The 17189-nt window shown below is 37.3% G+C and overlaps 1 long non-coding RNA gene across 1 annotated transcript; it reads left to right on the top strand.

Moving 5' to 3' along the window:
• Window positions 1-394: 394 nt before the first annotated feature.
• Window positions 395-3847, top strand: LOC120441980. Its single transcript, XR_005614430.1, has 3 exons — window positions 395-427; window positions 1656-1682; window positions 3217-3847. It is a non-coding gene; the product is annotated as an uncharacterized LOC120441980 (long non-coding RNA).
• The last annotated feature ends 13342 nt before the right edge of the window (window positions 3848-17189 follow it).

The raw sequence follows: 17189 nt of genomic DNA on the forward strand, positions 1-17189 counted from the left end.
TTGAAGCCTACAAATATATCATCCGAGCTTTCATGTATGATTGTTCATGCTTTGAAATTGTGATGTCAGAATTTGATAAAGTGTGCAGTGCTAGGTGTAGCAAATCATTGCTTATTAAATCTACTGTGTTATCTAATAGCACCAAACTAATAGAGCTATCACATAACTGAGAAACGTGTGTGGCTTATTACAAATGGATGAAACCACATATTACCTTAATGAAGACAATCTTTAGTAAGGTGTAGAAAAAAGAGGAGAGTTGTTTGTATTCCAACTGTGGTAAACAAAGAAGTGTACTGAATCTTTTGGACTACACAGAGTGATGCAGTATTGACTCTGATGCTGATTTGAGTTGTCTCATTCTGTATTTTTGTGCTTTGTCTTTTGTTACACAGAGTGAAAGAGATCTTTGGTTTTGCCTTTGCTGGTAAGTAAACAGTGATTGTAACTGAAGCAGTATGAACCTGGCATTGCGTAGCACATTTAACGACTTACATACAGTAGTTTGACTTTTTGTGATATGTTTCCATTTACTGATTGGCGAAAACACAGGATTTGTGACCTGTAGCAGCAAAGCCCCCACACAGGGCCTCTGACTGTCCCTGAAAATGTCCCTGAAGTTTAATAGCCCATTTATGGATGATTAAATTTTTTTTATGGCTTATTGAATCCAAACATAGTTAAATGTCGGATGTCTTTATACAGTTGTTTATTTTCTCCTTATGTTTGTGGATTTAAGTAGCAGACAAAACAATGAAAGTGTTTTAGGGGAGTCAGTATAAGTGGTTGCTCAAACACTTAAGAGCTGCACAGGTATTGATTTATATTGTCTTTCAAATTCTGCTGATGTATTACATTAAAGTCAGAACACTGTAGAAGTATTTTGCCTGACTCGGTATAAGTAATAGCTTTAACAGTTAAGCAATAATAAAAACGAAGAGAACCAGAGGTGTGAGTGGACATTCTTAGGTAAATTACAGCCAGTGTGTCTAATTAGTTTATTACTTATTTAGTGAATATAATGTGTTTTAAAATAAATAGAAATGTTGCCAAAAAGGGACATTGCAACATACATAAATATTCCTAGCAACTGGTACAATGAAAGGACTTTTTAGTGTAATATTTTAAGACATTTAATTTTAATCACAAAACATTCTGCACCTCTGTTATTGTAACATGTCAATATTTACATGTATTTTAGGATTTGCACATTCATATCAGACTAACCAAAACATGATGAGGTTTTCTGTTGCTTCTGATTTCAAGAATTACTTTGTATTTAATGTTTTTAACCTGAAAGGACATTAAAAGTTTTGGTTTTTCACACTTTATTAGCTCTGACCTGTTGTAGAAAATGTTGGAGCCACAAGGCTTCTGTGTAGGAAATATTTGGTGTATCCTGCACTTGTGCCAACAAATATTGGTGCCTGTTCTTTGCATTTCTGTAGTAATAATGTTTTTATTACACTTGCTATAGCCGTGTGAGACCCTGCAGTTCAATTATCTCCTCTTTAGACTACAGTAAATTTAAAAAGCTTAAAGTAATTGAGGATTTTACTAGTTAATTTGTCTCACAGTAAATTGGATTGTGTGTGAAGAGGCTCAACAGTCTGAATCATCAAGCAGTGATCTGATGAATTGTTTCCTTTCTCTAGACTGCTGATCTGATCGTCTCAAGTCTGGTAAGTAAAGGGTTTTCTGAGGTGCAGTGCTGGGAAAGGTTTCTCATTATAGGAGATTCCGTTTAGTGCAGTGAGTCAGCACAGCTATTGGTGATCATCAAAAGTCATCAAATCCTAGAAAAATCTGTGTAAACATTTCCAGATCTACAGAGGTCGGTAGGTTATTGTAGCAGCGCATATTTTTTTCACATTAGAGCAGCTCATGAACAGCAGTTTAGGTACAATTAAGTCTTCAAGTAGGGCCTTGTGGATTTCAAAAGCTTCTTTCTCTTCATTAAATTAAGTCACTGTCTGAAAACTGCTCTTTGAATTAGTCTTTTAATTAAAGATTTTGTTGATGACTGGAAAAATCTAAAAGCACAGATACAGCACTCATTTCTGTATTTTATGATTAAATGATCTACAAAGAAATTATCGTCATACTACATTTTTAATTAGGCCTTTAAGTCGGCCATTATAAGTACGTCCTAGATTTAGTGGAGTGCTTATGGCTGTGTATTAAACATGTGACTGAAATATGTAGAAACTGCTTTGTAGGAACCATCCATCTCCAAATTTCTCATTTTGCCAAAAGTCATACTGAATAAAGTATTGTTTACTTTTATAGTTAACGGATCTCAAATCCCTGTTTCTGTGTGCCCAGATATTATGATGTACTGTTTTCCCAGGTAAGTACACACAGAAACAGGAATTTGAGAACTTTGGGATTAAGGAACATGTGATGTTTCATAAATTTTAAGCAGGTGGCCCGAAACTGTCTGCTCTAACCTCAGTGTGTGGGTTTTGTTGTACCATATGATATTTACAGTAGGTTATTGTAGCAGCACATCTTGGTTTAAGTTTATAGACACTGTTTGTTTTTTATTGTGTTAATAGAATCTGAAAGTTTCTTTAGAATAGTTCCACCACCATTTTGAGCATTTTCAATCAGTTCAGTCCAATAATGTACTGTGGAACTCTTCAATATGTAAAGCCCTGTATGTACTGTGTTTTTCGGATTATAAGGCGTATGCAGCTAACCAAATATTCAGATAACTCAAACTATTCAACTCATTCACAATAACTCTCAACATTTTTCAGTGGTAACACAGAACAATACACTCACTTTTTCTGTTCAGTCCTCTTCCACAAATCTATCAAATTCTTCATGGATTGATCGGTTTGAAATCTGCTTCGTACGCATGTCTCTAAACAGATGCCAGGTCCTCACACACACACCGTAATATTATGTTTAAGCACAATACGAATTACTCGGCGAGGCTCCTGACTACTGTAGCTGTAATGCTCCAACAATCCATCAAGCGCTGCAGCTTTGTAGCTTTCAAAGTCATACTAAAACATTTTGACAGATGTTTGAGTGCCATGTAGCACATAAAATTGGGTTTAGGTCAGTGAACACAGCCAGAATACATAAGGTAAACTGTTGATTTTCGAGAAAACTCAAGGATTTTAAGTGTGACTTATAGTCCGAAAAATACTGGAAAGCCATGTTTATTGGAAATATGCCTAATTCCAGTCCCTTTTTGTCTTACAGGTGACCTGCTGCAGAAAACCCTCTCCCTCTATCGTTGACAAGCAATTAACAAGCAATTTCAGTCTGTCCTATCACTCTCCCTCTCCCTGCTCCATCTTTTTGACAAGCCATTCTATCTTCTATCATTTCTCCGCCATGAGCTCTATCTAATTTTGACAAGCTTAAACCTGTGTTGACAAGAAACCAAGTTTGACAAGAAACCAAGTTTGACAAAAAAACAAGTTTTTGGAAATTGAAGTTACCACAACTTCGACGATCTGTTTTCAGAAATCTGAGAGATCTCTGCTCTCACTGCTCCTTCTTTCCTGTCGTTAAACTCATCCACTCATTTTACTGGAAATTACAAGTAGAACGTTGAATATACAGTAGTAGAATTACAGTACAGTAGAACTCACAGTCGAAACTACTTACACAGCCCTACATTTGTCATTTTAATTTTGCATTACACTTTGGAATAAACATTGGTTGGCTGTTTGGCTTACAGGTGCAATTACTTTAATAAATTATATAAAATATACACCTTTTCTTAAAGGTTTATTTGTAATAAGACAATCTGGTTATTTTGTAATATATACATTCAGACTGCTGTATTTACATAAATATTAAATTAGATTCAAATAAATTTTTCAAGTCTTTTCATTGACTATAACATTTGACTACAAGTTTAAACTATTATTATTTAAGGACAAACCCTTTTTTGTCACTCACTGTAAGTATTCAGTTACAATTGTCATCTAGAGGCTGCCCTGAGAACCCAGACTTCCTGTTTCCTGACTGCTGCAGAACATCCAGCTGAAGAATCTTCATCGCCTGTCATCTGATCACCACACCACCACAGCTCCTTATATTTGCTTTAAAGTTTGTGTAAAACTTTCAGATATCTAAAGTATACTTCAAAGCTAAGAGTTTTATTATAGCCTGTTGATTGTTGAGATTTATTCTGCATATTACATTACAGAAGTATAGACCTATTCATTAACCAGTCTGGTTAAAAAAAAAAAAGTAATAATATACAGTTTTTGAAAAAGCTACAATAAAACTGTTTTTAAAGATCTTTCAATAACTTTTATATCGAGTTTGTATTTAAGTCAGCCTTTTACATCAACTACATAGTTCTAAGAACACTTTACCATTTGTATAGTTTTACATTTATCCATTTAATAGAAACTTGAGGAGTCATTCGTTTTTCTGTTTACAGGTTGAGTTTTGTTGACATTTGTGTATAAATACATATAAGGTCCAGTTTGTACTTGCACAAAATGCCAAGGAAAGGTCAAAGGTCGCAGTCCCAGAAGCTTAGATGGCAAAAGGAGAAGGAACAGGTAAATGTCTCTCAGACCGGTGAGCAGGTAAAGGTGTCTGTTACAAGTATTCCCAGTCCAGAAGTGCAGCTCAGCATTCAGACAGCCGCAGTGTCTTATGCAGATGTGGTAAAGAGAGGTGTTTGCTCATCATCTGTGCCAAATGCTAAAGTACAGCAGGTAATCCAGACTGAACCCAAGGTAACTCTGCAAACGCAGCATGATGGAGAAGCTCCAGGACCATCTCATGTACAGGTTACAAACAGTGAAAGTCGTGCACGAGTGAGTAGCATCTGTGCATCCCGAAGCCAGGCCGCTGCTAAGTATGGAAAGTACCGGAATCAGCAATGCATGGCGAACAGTTTGGTTTTCCTCTCATTCTTACACGAGGATGAATTCATTACCAGAGCAGATCTTAACCGTGTGTTGGACAATGGCCATGCCGTGTATTCAGATGCCAGAAAGAGGTTTGTGAACAGCGTGTTTCTAGCCTGTGATGAGCTTCCCACAGTGGTCACCAGCCGCAGACACGAGTATCAAGTGGATATGTCTCAGTTTGCTCGTTACGGCACATTTGATGGTACAGCTCATCTTCCGAGCCTTGAACAGGGACTACAGTGTTTGGCTTCAGAGTTTCGCTACGCTTTGCTAGTCATGGGAGGAACGGTGATCGCAGTTTGCAGGCTGACTTCAGGTGAATATGCATACTTTGACCCTCACCCACGTAAGTCTACAGGAATGCCATTGTCGCTAGCTGTAAGTGGTGGAACTGCAGTTGTGTTAAAATTCACACGTCTTAACGACATGATTGACAGGATCAAACGTTTGTACCGAATGTTTAGCATCGCACCAACCTGCACTTATGAGCTACAGCCTGTCGAGTTCCACAGTGAAAACGTTGCTGACCAAAGAAATGCTGATGAAAACAGACAAACAGCTACAACTGTTCCAGCACCAGCTTTAAATGAACCTGAATTTGAAACCCCAAATCCACTGAGCAGACACAGAAAACCGTGGCTGACACTTTAGCTACTGAAGTGATGTCATCCAGAGTGGATTATTCAAATGAGCCAGCTGCTGAGCTGAACAATCGTCCTTCTGATTATTTAGAAATAGAAACCTCTGCATCTTCTGTAAGAGACACTCAGGTAACAAAAGATTCTGTTCCTCAGAATGATTTAAACACTGCCTCCTGTTTAACTAAGACAACAGAGGAACTCTCACATAAACTGTTGAAGCATACTAAACAGCAAAGGAGAAAGATTAGGAGACGATTATTGGTCCAAGAAAAACTACCACAGAGAAAGGAAAATCAGAAAAAAAAGAAAGACACATGTACACTTTTGATGAAAGCTTTAAGGCAAAGAAAAAGATTCTAGTAGAAAGTCTCATGATTCTGATCACAGTAAGAAAAAGTGTGTACAAAAATAATCTGTATAAACTCAATGCTACATATAGAGAGAAACAGAGAGAACATTTGAGAAAAATCTATAGAGATAGTGCTAAAATTAGAGAGAGAAAAAGAGAACGTGTCATAAGGATGTATAAAGAAGATTCTTCATTCAGAGAAAAGCAGAAGGAACGTATAACAAGAACATATAGAGAATCTCCCATTTTTCGAGAAAAGCAGAAGGAACGTATGAGAAAAACATATAAAGAATCTTATAGACAATCTCCTATGTTCAAAGAACAGCAGAAGGAGCGTATAAGAAGAAATTACAGAACTTGTGCTGGATTCAGAGAGAAACATAAAGCTTACATGAGGTCATATGTTTCTAACCTATATAAAGAAAGTGTAGAATTTAGACAGAAAAAAAAATGTTACATCACTAAACGTTATGGACAAGAGAGACAATTTCAGCAGCAACACAAGGACAATATGAGAGAACGAATGAGAGTAAAATATTGGAACAGTTTTTCTTTTAGACAGATGCATAATATCAGATGTGCAATGAACATAAAAAGAAAATATCGCCAGATGCATCGACCAGCTGAAAGTTTACAGTCTCATCCAGATAACACTTTAATGAATGAGGCCATATCTCGTTTCAGATCAAACATTAAGTCAGCACCATCTTATGTTTGTACTGTTTGTCTAAAAGCTTCTTTTCCTAATCAGGTGAAAATCTGCAAAAGAGAAAATTACTCAAAACACCAAACTGTAGCTCAGCAGTGTCTAACTGGTAAATTTGTTCATGTGTGTGATGAAGCATGTAATGATCACTGCAGCTTTCCTGTTGAGAGAAAAAGGAGTATATCTGTCACACGTGTCACAGTTCCTCAAAAGTGGACGCATGCCAAGGCTTGCTGCTGTTAACAGTTTAGAACTGCAGGATATTCCAGCTGAACTGTGTGATCTCAACATTCTGGAGAGACATCTGATTGCAAAATGCATACCTTTTGCTAAGATTATTCCACTTCCAAAGGGCAGACAAAGACTCATACGTGGTAATGTGGTGTGTGTACCATCTGAGGTCCAACAAACAGTTGACTCTTTACCGAGGCTCAGAAGCCAATCACAGATAATGAGGATCAAGCTGAAAAGACGACTGTCCTACAAAGGCCATCAGCTGTTCCAGACTGTCACCTGGTGTAAACTGATCCAAGCCCTTCGTAAACTGAAACAGATTCATCCACAGTACACAGATATTGTTATCAGAGATGATGCATTGCTTTGTGATCCAACGTTACCTGATGATGACAGCAGTGATGAAGCCAGCATGGGAAGTGATGATTATGATGAAGCAGATTTAATGGAAATTGACAACTATGAAAAAGACGCCCTTTTGTGCGAAAGTGAGTCTGAAAGTGAACAAGATATTAATATGCAATCCTGTGATGAACAACCAGAGGAAATCAATCCAGAGGAACCAGAAAGTGATTTGAACAATGGAGGTTTTGCTCTAGAAAGTTGTCTGCAGCCTGTTGACATTTCAGAAGAGATTCTCTCTTTCACTGATAACACATATTGTGTGGCTCCTGCAGAAAGAAACAATCCTGTTAGCTTCTTCAGAACTCTCCTCATTTGGAAGCCATGGCATTTCCTGTGCAGTTTCCTACTGGTCAGAATACACTGGATGAAAAGAGACGTCTTAAACTCACACCAAGTGCTTACTTCAAGTCAAGGCTTTTCAACATTGATGCAAGATTTGCTAAAGATACAAATTACCTGTTTTTCTCACAGTTTGTCACTGAAATACACCTGGCTAATTCCAGCATGACAATACAGCTAAGGAAAGGTAAAACTATGACCAAAGATGGACGCAAAATCACATCAGGAATGTTACAAAGTAAGACAGAAGTAGAGAAGCTGGTAAGAAATAAAGATGCAATCAGATTTATGCAGCCACTCAGAGGAACTCCAGCTTACTGGCAGAAAACTACCAGAGATTTATTCAGTATGGTTCGTCAAATAGGAACACCTCAGTTCTTTGTCACTTTCTCTGCTGCTGAGATGAGATGGCCTGAAGTGATTCAAGCAATAAAGAGACAGCAAGGTGAAGAGGTTGATTTTGAAGCCCTGGACTGGTCAGAAAAGTGTGAAATTCTAAGATCAAATCCAGTAACTACCATGCGAATGTTTGATAAGCGTGTCGAGGCTTTGTTCAGAGATTTGCTTTTTTCTCCTGCACAGCCCCTTGGTGAAATCATTGATTACTTTTACAGAGTTGAGTTCCAGCACAGAGGTAGTCCGCATATACACATGTTGCTGTGGATTCGAGAAAAGGTAGAAGTAGATGTGGATGATGACCAAACTGTCTGTGACTTTGTGGACAGATACATCTCAGCTCAACTCCCTGATCCAGAAAAACAGCCTGAACTGCACAAAAAAGTCGCTGAACTACAAAAGCACAGCAAAAACCACACAAAAACATGCTTTAAGAGTGCAAACTCTGGTTGTAGTTTTGGGTTTCCAAAACCGCCATCCACAAGAACAATGATTGTGAGACAGGATGAGGATTCAGACACTGAAGCTGCAAAAGCCAAACTCAGACCTTTGTTGAACCTGCTGAAGGAACCTGAAGCTGCTTCCCTCACCATAGAGCAGATTCTGTCACGATGCAACTTGACAATGAATGAGTATGAGCAATGCCTCCAAGACATAAACAAGAAAACGGCGCTGATTCTGAAACGTGACCCAAAGGACTGTTGGATCAACAATTACAACCCAGACCTGCTTGAAGCCTGGAACTCTAATTTAGATGTCTCGTTAATATTGAATGCCTATTCATGTATAGAATACCTCTGTAAATATATATACGAAGAAAGAATCTGGCCTCTCTGAATACCTAAAGACAGTTATTGACAACTCTGATAAGAACACGGTCAATGAATGTGATGAAATGAGAGCTGTGATGCAGGCTTACTCAAAAGAGAGAAATCAGCGCACAGGAGTGTGTGACTCGAGTCTGTGGCCTAAAATGAAAAAATGTTCCCGCAGTGTTGTATTTGTACCAACAGATGATAACCCAGTAAAATGAGTCGCCCCATGAGCTATCTGGAAACCACAACACATGACAGTTGTAATATTTGGATGACAAGTTTGAGTGATAAATACAAATGCAGACCTGAGACACCAGAATATGAGGAAATGTCACTGGCTGATTTTGCTGCCTTGTGCCGGTTGGTGAGTGGTCCAAATGAAGGAAAAGATGTGCTTCCTCTTCTAAACCAGCTTGGATTTGTACAAAGGCGAAAGAATGATAAACCAGCTATAATCAGGTATTACCACTGTTCACAGGAAAAAGATCCTGAGCAATATTATGGACGACTGTTGAGACTTTACCTTCCACACAGATCAGAGCAGGAACTGAAACCACAAGGGTTCCAAACCTATCAGTCCTTCTACAACTCAGGTTTTGTACGACTTCCATGTTCAGACTACAGTGAGTCTGTGAAAAGGGTTGTGAAGAGAAATAAAGACAAGTATGAGAAGAACTCTGAGGATATTGAGAGTGCACTGGAAGAGTTTGAACAAAATAGGGATGTTGTTATTGATGAATGGTGTAATCTGGCTCCTGAATCTGAAGTTGTGAGGTTGCAATGTGATGAGAATCTTCCTGAGAGACATTCTGATGATGAGAACGAACAGGAGAATGTCCCCGACTACAGTCGTCAGTCTGATGCTGTAACAGAGATCAGAGCCGTCAGAGAACAACCTGCAGTAGATCCAGCTGTGGTACGTGTAATGTATCAGAATCTGAACCAGAAGCAGGCCTGTGTGTTCTATGCCATAAGAGACTGGTGTATTCAGCGAGTTTGTGGTTTGAACCCAGATCCATTTTTCTTCTATATCAACGGTGGTGCAGGAACTGGAAAATCACATCTGATTAAATGTATTCACTCTGAAGCATCAAAGATCCTGAGCAGACTGCCTGCTAATGCAGAAGAAGCTGACATATCAAATCCAACTGTTTTACTGACTTCATTTACTGGGACAGCAGCTTTTTCTATCAATGGCTCTACGTTACATTCCCTACTCAAACTACCCAGGAGTCTGAAACCACCCATTCAAGGACTTGGTAACCAACTGGATGAAGTCAGATCTGAGCTTATAAATGCTGAAATTATTGTTATTGATGAGATTTCAATGGTTTCAAAACCCTTTTTGCTTATGTGGATGCAAGACTGAAACAAATCAAAGGCACTCAAAGACCTTTTGGTGGAATGTCAGTTTTAGCTGTTGGAGATTTTTACCAGCTGCCACCAGTGCGACAGTCTAAACCTCTGTGTGTTTATGATCCAGAACAGATTGACCTATGGCAGGAACATTTTCAGATGATCACTCTAACCGAGATCATGCGTCAGAAAGATGATGTGGCCTTTGCAGAGATGTTAAACAGGATTAGAGTCAAAGAAAAGACAGATGAGCTTTCTCAGTGCGACAGAGATTTGTTGTCACAGGCTGTGACTGCACCAGAAGAATGTCCAATTGAGGTCTTACACATTTATGCCACCAACAAGAATGTTGAATCCCACAACACAGATACGCTCAAGAAGCTTCATTCAAACATTATAATCATCAATGCAGACGATTTCCAGAAGGATAAATGTACAGGCAGAATGGCACGAAGAGACAAACCATTTACAGGTGGGAGAAATGATTTACCCGACACCCTGAATGTTGCTGAAGGAGCTCGGTGATGCTGACCAGAAACTTGGACACACTAAACGGTTTGGTCAATGGTGCTTTTGGTATACTGATAAAGGTGGTGAGATCTGAAAATGATGGACAAATAATTAAACTGGGGCTCAGAATGGACAACCGGCAGCCTATGAGACACAACCACAGTGCTAATGCAGCATCTGATGATCTGGTTTACATTGAGAGAGCAGAGGAGAGTCTGAAGTTTAAAGGAGCGATGCGCAGACAGTTTCCTGTAAAGCTAGCATTTGCCTGCACAATCCACAAAACCCAGGGTCTTACAACACAGACAGCTGTAGTTTCAATGAAGAACATTTTTGAACCAGGTATGGCTTATGTTGCTCTCAGCAGGGTGACGTCTCTCAGTGGACTGTATTTACAGGACTTGGATGAGAACAAGATTTATGCCAATCCTGAGGTAACTGCAGCGCCCAAACCATGAGACAAGCCAGTGTTGAGGAAATGATGCCTCTTCTTCAGGTCAGAGAAACAGCCAGCAGACCTGACACTCTTACACTGATCCATCACAATACGGAGGGTTTACCATCTCACATCAGTGACATCAAGAGTCATCATGAAATGTGTTTAGCAGATGTTTTGTGTCTCACAGAGTCTCACCTCCAAGGCTCCTTTGTTGCAGACAGTCTTCATTTGGACGGCTACACAATGTTCAAACGCAACAGACATGTGTCCTACACAAACTTTCCTCACATGGCCAGCAGAAGTGGTGGTGGAGTTGTTGTGTATTTGAGGAATCATTTTCAGGTTCAGGTAAAACAGTATCTGCATAATGTCACTGATCTTGAGTTTTTAGTGTTAAAGGTTCAGGCTCCATTCCCTGCGCTCATTGCGGTTGTGTACAGACCTCCTGACTACAGTTTGACACCATTCATGCAAAACCTGGTAAGTCTTTTAGATTCACTTGAAATAATGGACTGTCACCCAATAATTGTGTGTGGAGATTTTAATGAGAACCAGTTACAGAGTGGAAGAAAACAGATTCTGGAGCAGTTTCAGTCTAGAGGGTATTCACAGCTGATCACTTCTGCCACTACAGACAAGAACACCCTGCTTGACCTCATTTTTGTTTCTCAGCCACAGCAATGTCTCTATTCAGGTGTCCTGAGAACATATTACAGTTACCACAACCCTGTGTTTTGTGTCCTGTCCTCCAGCCAATCATGAAGTTGTCTGGTGAGTTTTGAAACAATTACAGATCATGTTTGTTACAGTTTGTTTATTGTTTGTAGAGCATGAAAAAGATTTTTCATTGAAAAATCATATTTCTTCATATTGTCTTCCTTACTCTGTCTGTAAGAAGACCCTTTCTTATTGCAATGTTATTAATCATTTCACCAAATCATGGCTGTGCTTCATGCAGAGCCGGGAGATCTGCTTTATGTTATCATGCACCTCAGATCTGAAATATGCTGCAAAAAGTATTAAACGGACATAATTTATTTTTTATTCTCATGTTTTAAATGACTAAATCTACTAATGAATTTTTTCATGGATGTTAATTGTCATCTCCTTTTTTGATACTTTTTTTACTCTGACGTATGTATTTCAACAAATGAGAGCTTCCCCTCAAAGGGCTTTCAAATATGAAATAGTAAATAAATAAATCCCAGATAAATGCAGGTATTTATTATGGGTCACATGAATAAATACAGACAATTATATTTTCTTGATTATAGTAAATTTTGTAGAATCAAATGTTTTTGGGATGAATGAGGTTTTGCTTATCATGTTTTACAGGTAAAAAAAATGTTAAAAGTTTTAAACTATCTTTAGGCTACCAGAGATGTCTATATTGATACATTATGTAGAGAAAAACATTTTTACAGCTTACAGAATATGTATAAAAACTGATTTAGAAGTACATGGAAAGTTTCTGCATCCATTTTCTGACTTGGCCTTTATCCGGGTGGGTTTGGGTTTGGGTGGATAAAGGCCAAGTCAGAATCTCTGAGCAGCTGGAAAAAGCTGCTAATAAACAAAGACATCAAAAGCGGGGGCTTTAGGTGTAGCCCCGCTTTCTGACGCACTAATTAGATTTAGTAACTGACACCCCATACCAGCATTACATAGACACTTGGGGGCTGAGATGGGTGGGTGGGGAGGGTGGGTGTTGTTAAAAGCACATTATGTTTTGTAGATGTATTTTTTCAGACAGGGCATACACAGTTCTGTTTCCTTTGTGGGAAAACCTTCGAACTTCACCATCCTCAGCTGAAACAACAACATCTTAACACCATCTTCATGAACTGCTGAGCCAAACCTGATCCATCAGTGCTGGACTGCACAGATAACTACATGCCCCAAGGAGACTGCTGTTTTATGAACTGCCATACCAGTGTGTCTTCAATGGAGAAGATGACACACCCATCACCTGACCTCCTGCCTGATCTGGAGACCATCATCATGCTGCCACACTACACACCTCTGAGACCATCAATGATGACTCATACTGAGGAAACTGTATTTCCTGTCAGAGATGCTCAGTGATCCTCAGAGCAGAGAGAGGTGTGATTCTTTATCTTTGATAAAAATGTCATTGCTTTTAATTCATTTAATTAATTTAAATCCTGTTTATTGCATAAATAATTTCATACTCAAATGATTATACTTGTTGACACTTTTTGAGTTTTAATTCACATTATGGATTACAAATCTATGCTTTTTCTACTCTGTCTCTCTGTGCAGGTATTGCTGTCTTCTGAGTTCTTCAGTGTCCCAACTGAGACATTCAAACCTCATTGCAGAGCTCATGTCTTTCCTCACCATCATGTGAGTGTGAGATTACTCTGGATTCTGGTTATGTGGCCTGCAGCACCTATAAGGTATTTCAACATTGTCCATTTTATAACTTATTTCTAGTTTTTAGGCCTTAACACAAATAAAATGTTCTTTTTCTGTATTTTTTAGAACAAGCTCGTACAGTGTGCCTGCATTCCAGCTTCTTAGACTCTCATGCAAGTGGACAGAGTGTCAGTGTTTGGCCACTCTTACAGACACCGACTTCTGTCAACTCACTGCTACTGATCAGGCACCTCACTCCAGGAACAGAGGGCTGCAAGCCTGTCATCGTTTCCAGTGTGGCTTTGAATACTTGGGGTAGTATCAGATTTTTCCCACAAATATTCAAAGGTAACACTTATTTTAAGCTTAGTTTTTAATCAAAAGTCTTCCCTTGTGTTAATTTTTTTATTTTATTTATTTATTTATTTATTTTTCTTTTAGATTTATATGCAGTGATCGGATGTGGTGGAGCTTTGTTAACTGTGTGTAAAACATCTGTTTGTGATGATATTTACAATGAGGCTTTAAGGTGACAGTTTCCATGTAATTTCAATCCTTTTACTAAGCAAAAACATGTTTGCAATTAACATATTTTTTTCAGTTTTGTCTTTTGGATTTATGGTTAACATTCCTCTGTGACAGCAAATACTAAACTGGTCCAAGTAACCAGCATATCATTGGTTAAAGGCAAAAAAGGACCACATGTCACACTAGCAATGAAGTTTTGACTGTGTTTGTGTCACCAGATTTAACAAACAATATCCGACATATGAAACTGAACTCTGGATTAATGTCTAGATGTTTTTGTGTTTTTTTTAATTGTTGAATAATTATTTTGTAGGACAAACCCAATCTATTTACCCAAACAATGTAACTTGTTTGGGTAAATAGTGGATTAATATATCTAAGTGTATAAGTATAGCAAGCTGAATTCATACAAACACACAGCTCTAAATCTTGAATTGTAGGATGTACAAAAATGATCATGTGATTATTATGGACATTTAAATAACTATATCTATTGAACCATTACACATATTCTTTATAGAAATTACACAATCTCAAAATGTGAAAAAAGAAAGTGTTTAAGTGAAAAAATAATGTGTGTTTGTATGAATCCTGCCTTAGTATGGGGTGTCAGTAACTACATTAGTATAGAGTAGGTCTAACAGTGGTTTTCCACATCTGCTCTAATATATATAGATAATGGGTCAGACATATAAAGTCATTTTGAAAAGTTCATAAAGGTCATATCCATTCATATGTGTTCCTCTTTATCATTTTATATCAGGTCACACAGCTGACTTGAGTTTTGATCAGAGTAGAACCATAACATTCATGCTAATGGTTCTACTGTTTACAGTTACTTTATGATGGATTTCATCCTGGTCACAGCACTATGTGAAAAGCTGTTAGAGGTAAAGTTAACCCAATTAATACCTCATCATAAGTCACTCTTTAACATAAACCAGTGATTATTTTTCACTGTAATTTATTCCACAACAATGTTCTTTATTTGATCCCTGTTTCTTTAAATATGCACATCGATTGTTCAGCTGTGTGACTCTCTACACCTCAAATATATCACAATGTGGACTTCATTTCGACAGTATTTTGTAGATTGGTACCATATTTATCATAAAATCAGGAAACTGTAAACTAATTGAAAAATGAAGCTTATGAAAATTTTAATGTGGCATTGGAACATGTTGTTTATCCTTGCTGAATGGTATTTACACAAAACTCCAGCAAATCAGAGGATATATTTTTCTCTCTCACTTGCTGTTTATATATGTGTATATTTTTGCAGTTAATAGCCTATCATGTGTCTGCGCATCTTAGGGCCATAAACATAAACATGGCAAACAAGGATGTGTTCACAATTCCAACAGATGCTTCAATTGTTTGTATAAATGTTAGATTCATTTGATTTGCATTTTCTATTAATATTTTTCTGTTTGTCCCAAATGGGATTTTTATTTCTGTATGCCATTATTGTAATCATTGGAAACAACTGAGTAAATATTTTGTATCATATGTTTCTAAAAATATTTGAATGTTCTACTTTTCTACTACTTGGTTTTCTACTTTCTAAACTTTCTTCCACTCTTTGGCACTTCAATAACATTATTTTTGGGTGTTTTATCTCTGACCGCAGCATCTTGTGGATTTATTACCTAAATGTTGTTTGTGTGGGTTTTGGTTTTGGTTTTTTTTGCCATTTTTAGATTTCACCAGCTGTGTAAACTCTGCAATTTTACCTTGGTTTTGTTCCACATGAGTTTATCTGCTGGCTGATTTTCTTCCTTTTCTAATGTTTCTGGTAATTTTTAACAGTTAAACAAGTAACTTTGAGGTTACTTCAGCCTTTTCAGCTGTTATCTGTTGACAGTTTTGCCTAATTATTACATTTCTGCAAAATTATAGCAGTTCTGATAACTTGTAATATTTCTGCCAAGTTTTTAATTTTCTACTAAACTATATTATTTTTGCTAGGTTACACTACTTTTGTTTGTTATGTTATGTTATATTATGTTAAGTTATGTTATTCTAAATTATTACATTGCTGCTAAGTTGTAGCTTCTGGTAAACTACAACATTTCTGTTGAATTGTTATGTTTCTTCGAAGTTATTGTATTTCTGCTAAATTATTACATTTTTGTTAACTTGATGTTGTTCTGCAAAGTTATTAAATTTCAACAACTTTTTAAGCACTGACTTTGATTTCTTCAGCTTTTTCAGCTATTTTCAACTATTTTCAGCAGACAGCTTCAGCTTTAAAGCATCCACACTGCATTTTCGCAGGAAATGCAAATTTTTCTAGTTATTATTCTAGTTGCAACTTTTTGTACTTTTTTGGCACTTAACTACTTCCACAATTTTCAACCGATTTTTACCGTTCAAATTTTAAACTATTCTGCTATTTCTGCTAATGTGCGCTATGACTTTTGGTATTTTTAACTGTTATACTTTTTAAAATATTAAGCTTTTTCCTTTAATTTGTCCCATTGAAATGAATGGGAAACTTCCATAATTCTGCTAAAACTTACTCTTTTTGAAACTTAACTACTTTCTCATACTTTCGCCTAGAACAACCATTCAAATTTTAAAATGTTCACAAATTATTGGGCTATTCATGAATGATTCAGCTTTTTCATATCTGTTACCGTTTTCATCTTATCCCTCTTTAAGTTTTGAGTTTCATCTTTGTGATTTTCACAAAATACATGCGTTATTATGGTTGCTATGCACTTGGTTCTAAGTGAGCCACTGTACCTTTGGCAATTTTCTCTTCATGTCCGAACAACTTCTTGCTACTCGCTCAATTTTCACTCAACCCACACAAATTATACATCAAAACGTAGGTATTTTTGCTGGCTTTCAGAAAATGTCACTATCATTCTTGTGAGATTTATAGAATTTTGGCAAATCTCCTCAGACCAACACAAAGTCAGAAAACTCTCCATAGAAAGTCAATGGAGAGTTTGTTCAAAATCATCGCTTGATTTCTCTAATGAGAGGCATATTCAAATCGTCATATCTCCTTAACGAAGCGAAGTTAAAACATGAGGCTTGTCCCGTATATCTTCAGACACTCCTGACGCTCACAATTCAAAATTTTTTCTCACCTATTACCGTTCTGAAATGAGTTAGACTTGTTTGAGGGTAGGAAATTTGTCCCTCGCTCAGATTTCTTCAGCTTTCAAACTCTGGAAATGAACCAC

Source organism: Oreochromis aureus, linkage group 9, assembly GCF_013358895.1.
Source record: "Oreochromis aureus strain Israel breed Guangdong linkage group 9, ZZ_aureus, whole genome shotgun sequence".
Taxonomy (NCBI): Eukaryota; Metazoa; Chordata; class Actinopteri; order Cichliformes; family Cichlidae; genus Oreochromis; species Oreochromis aureus.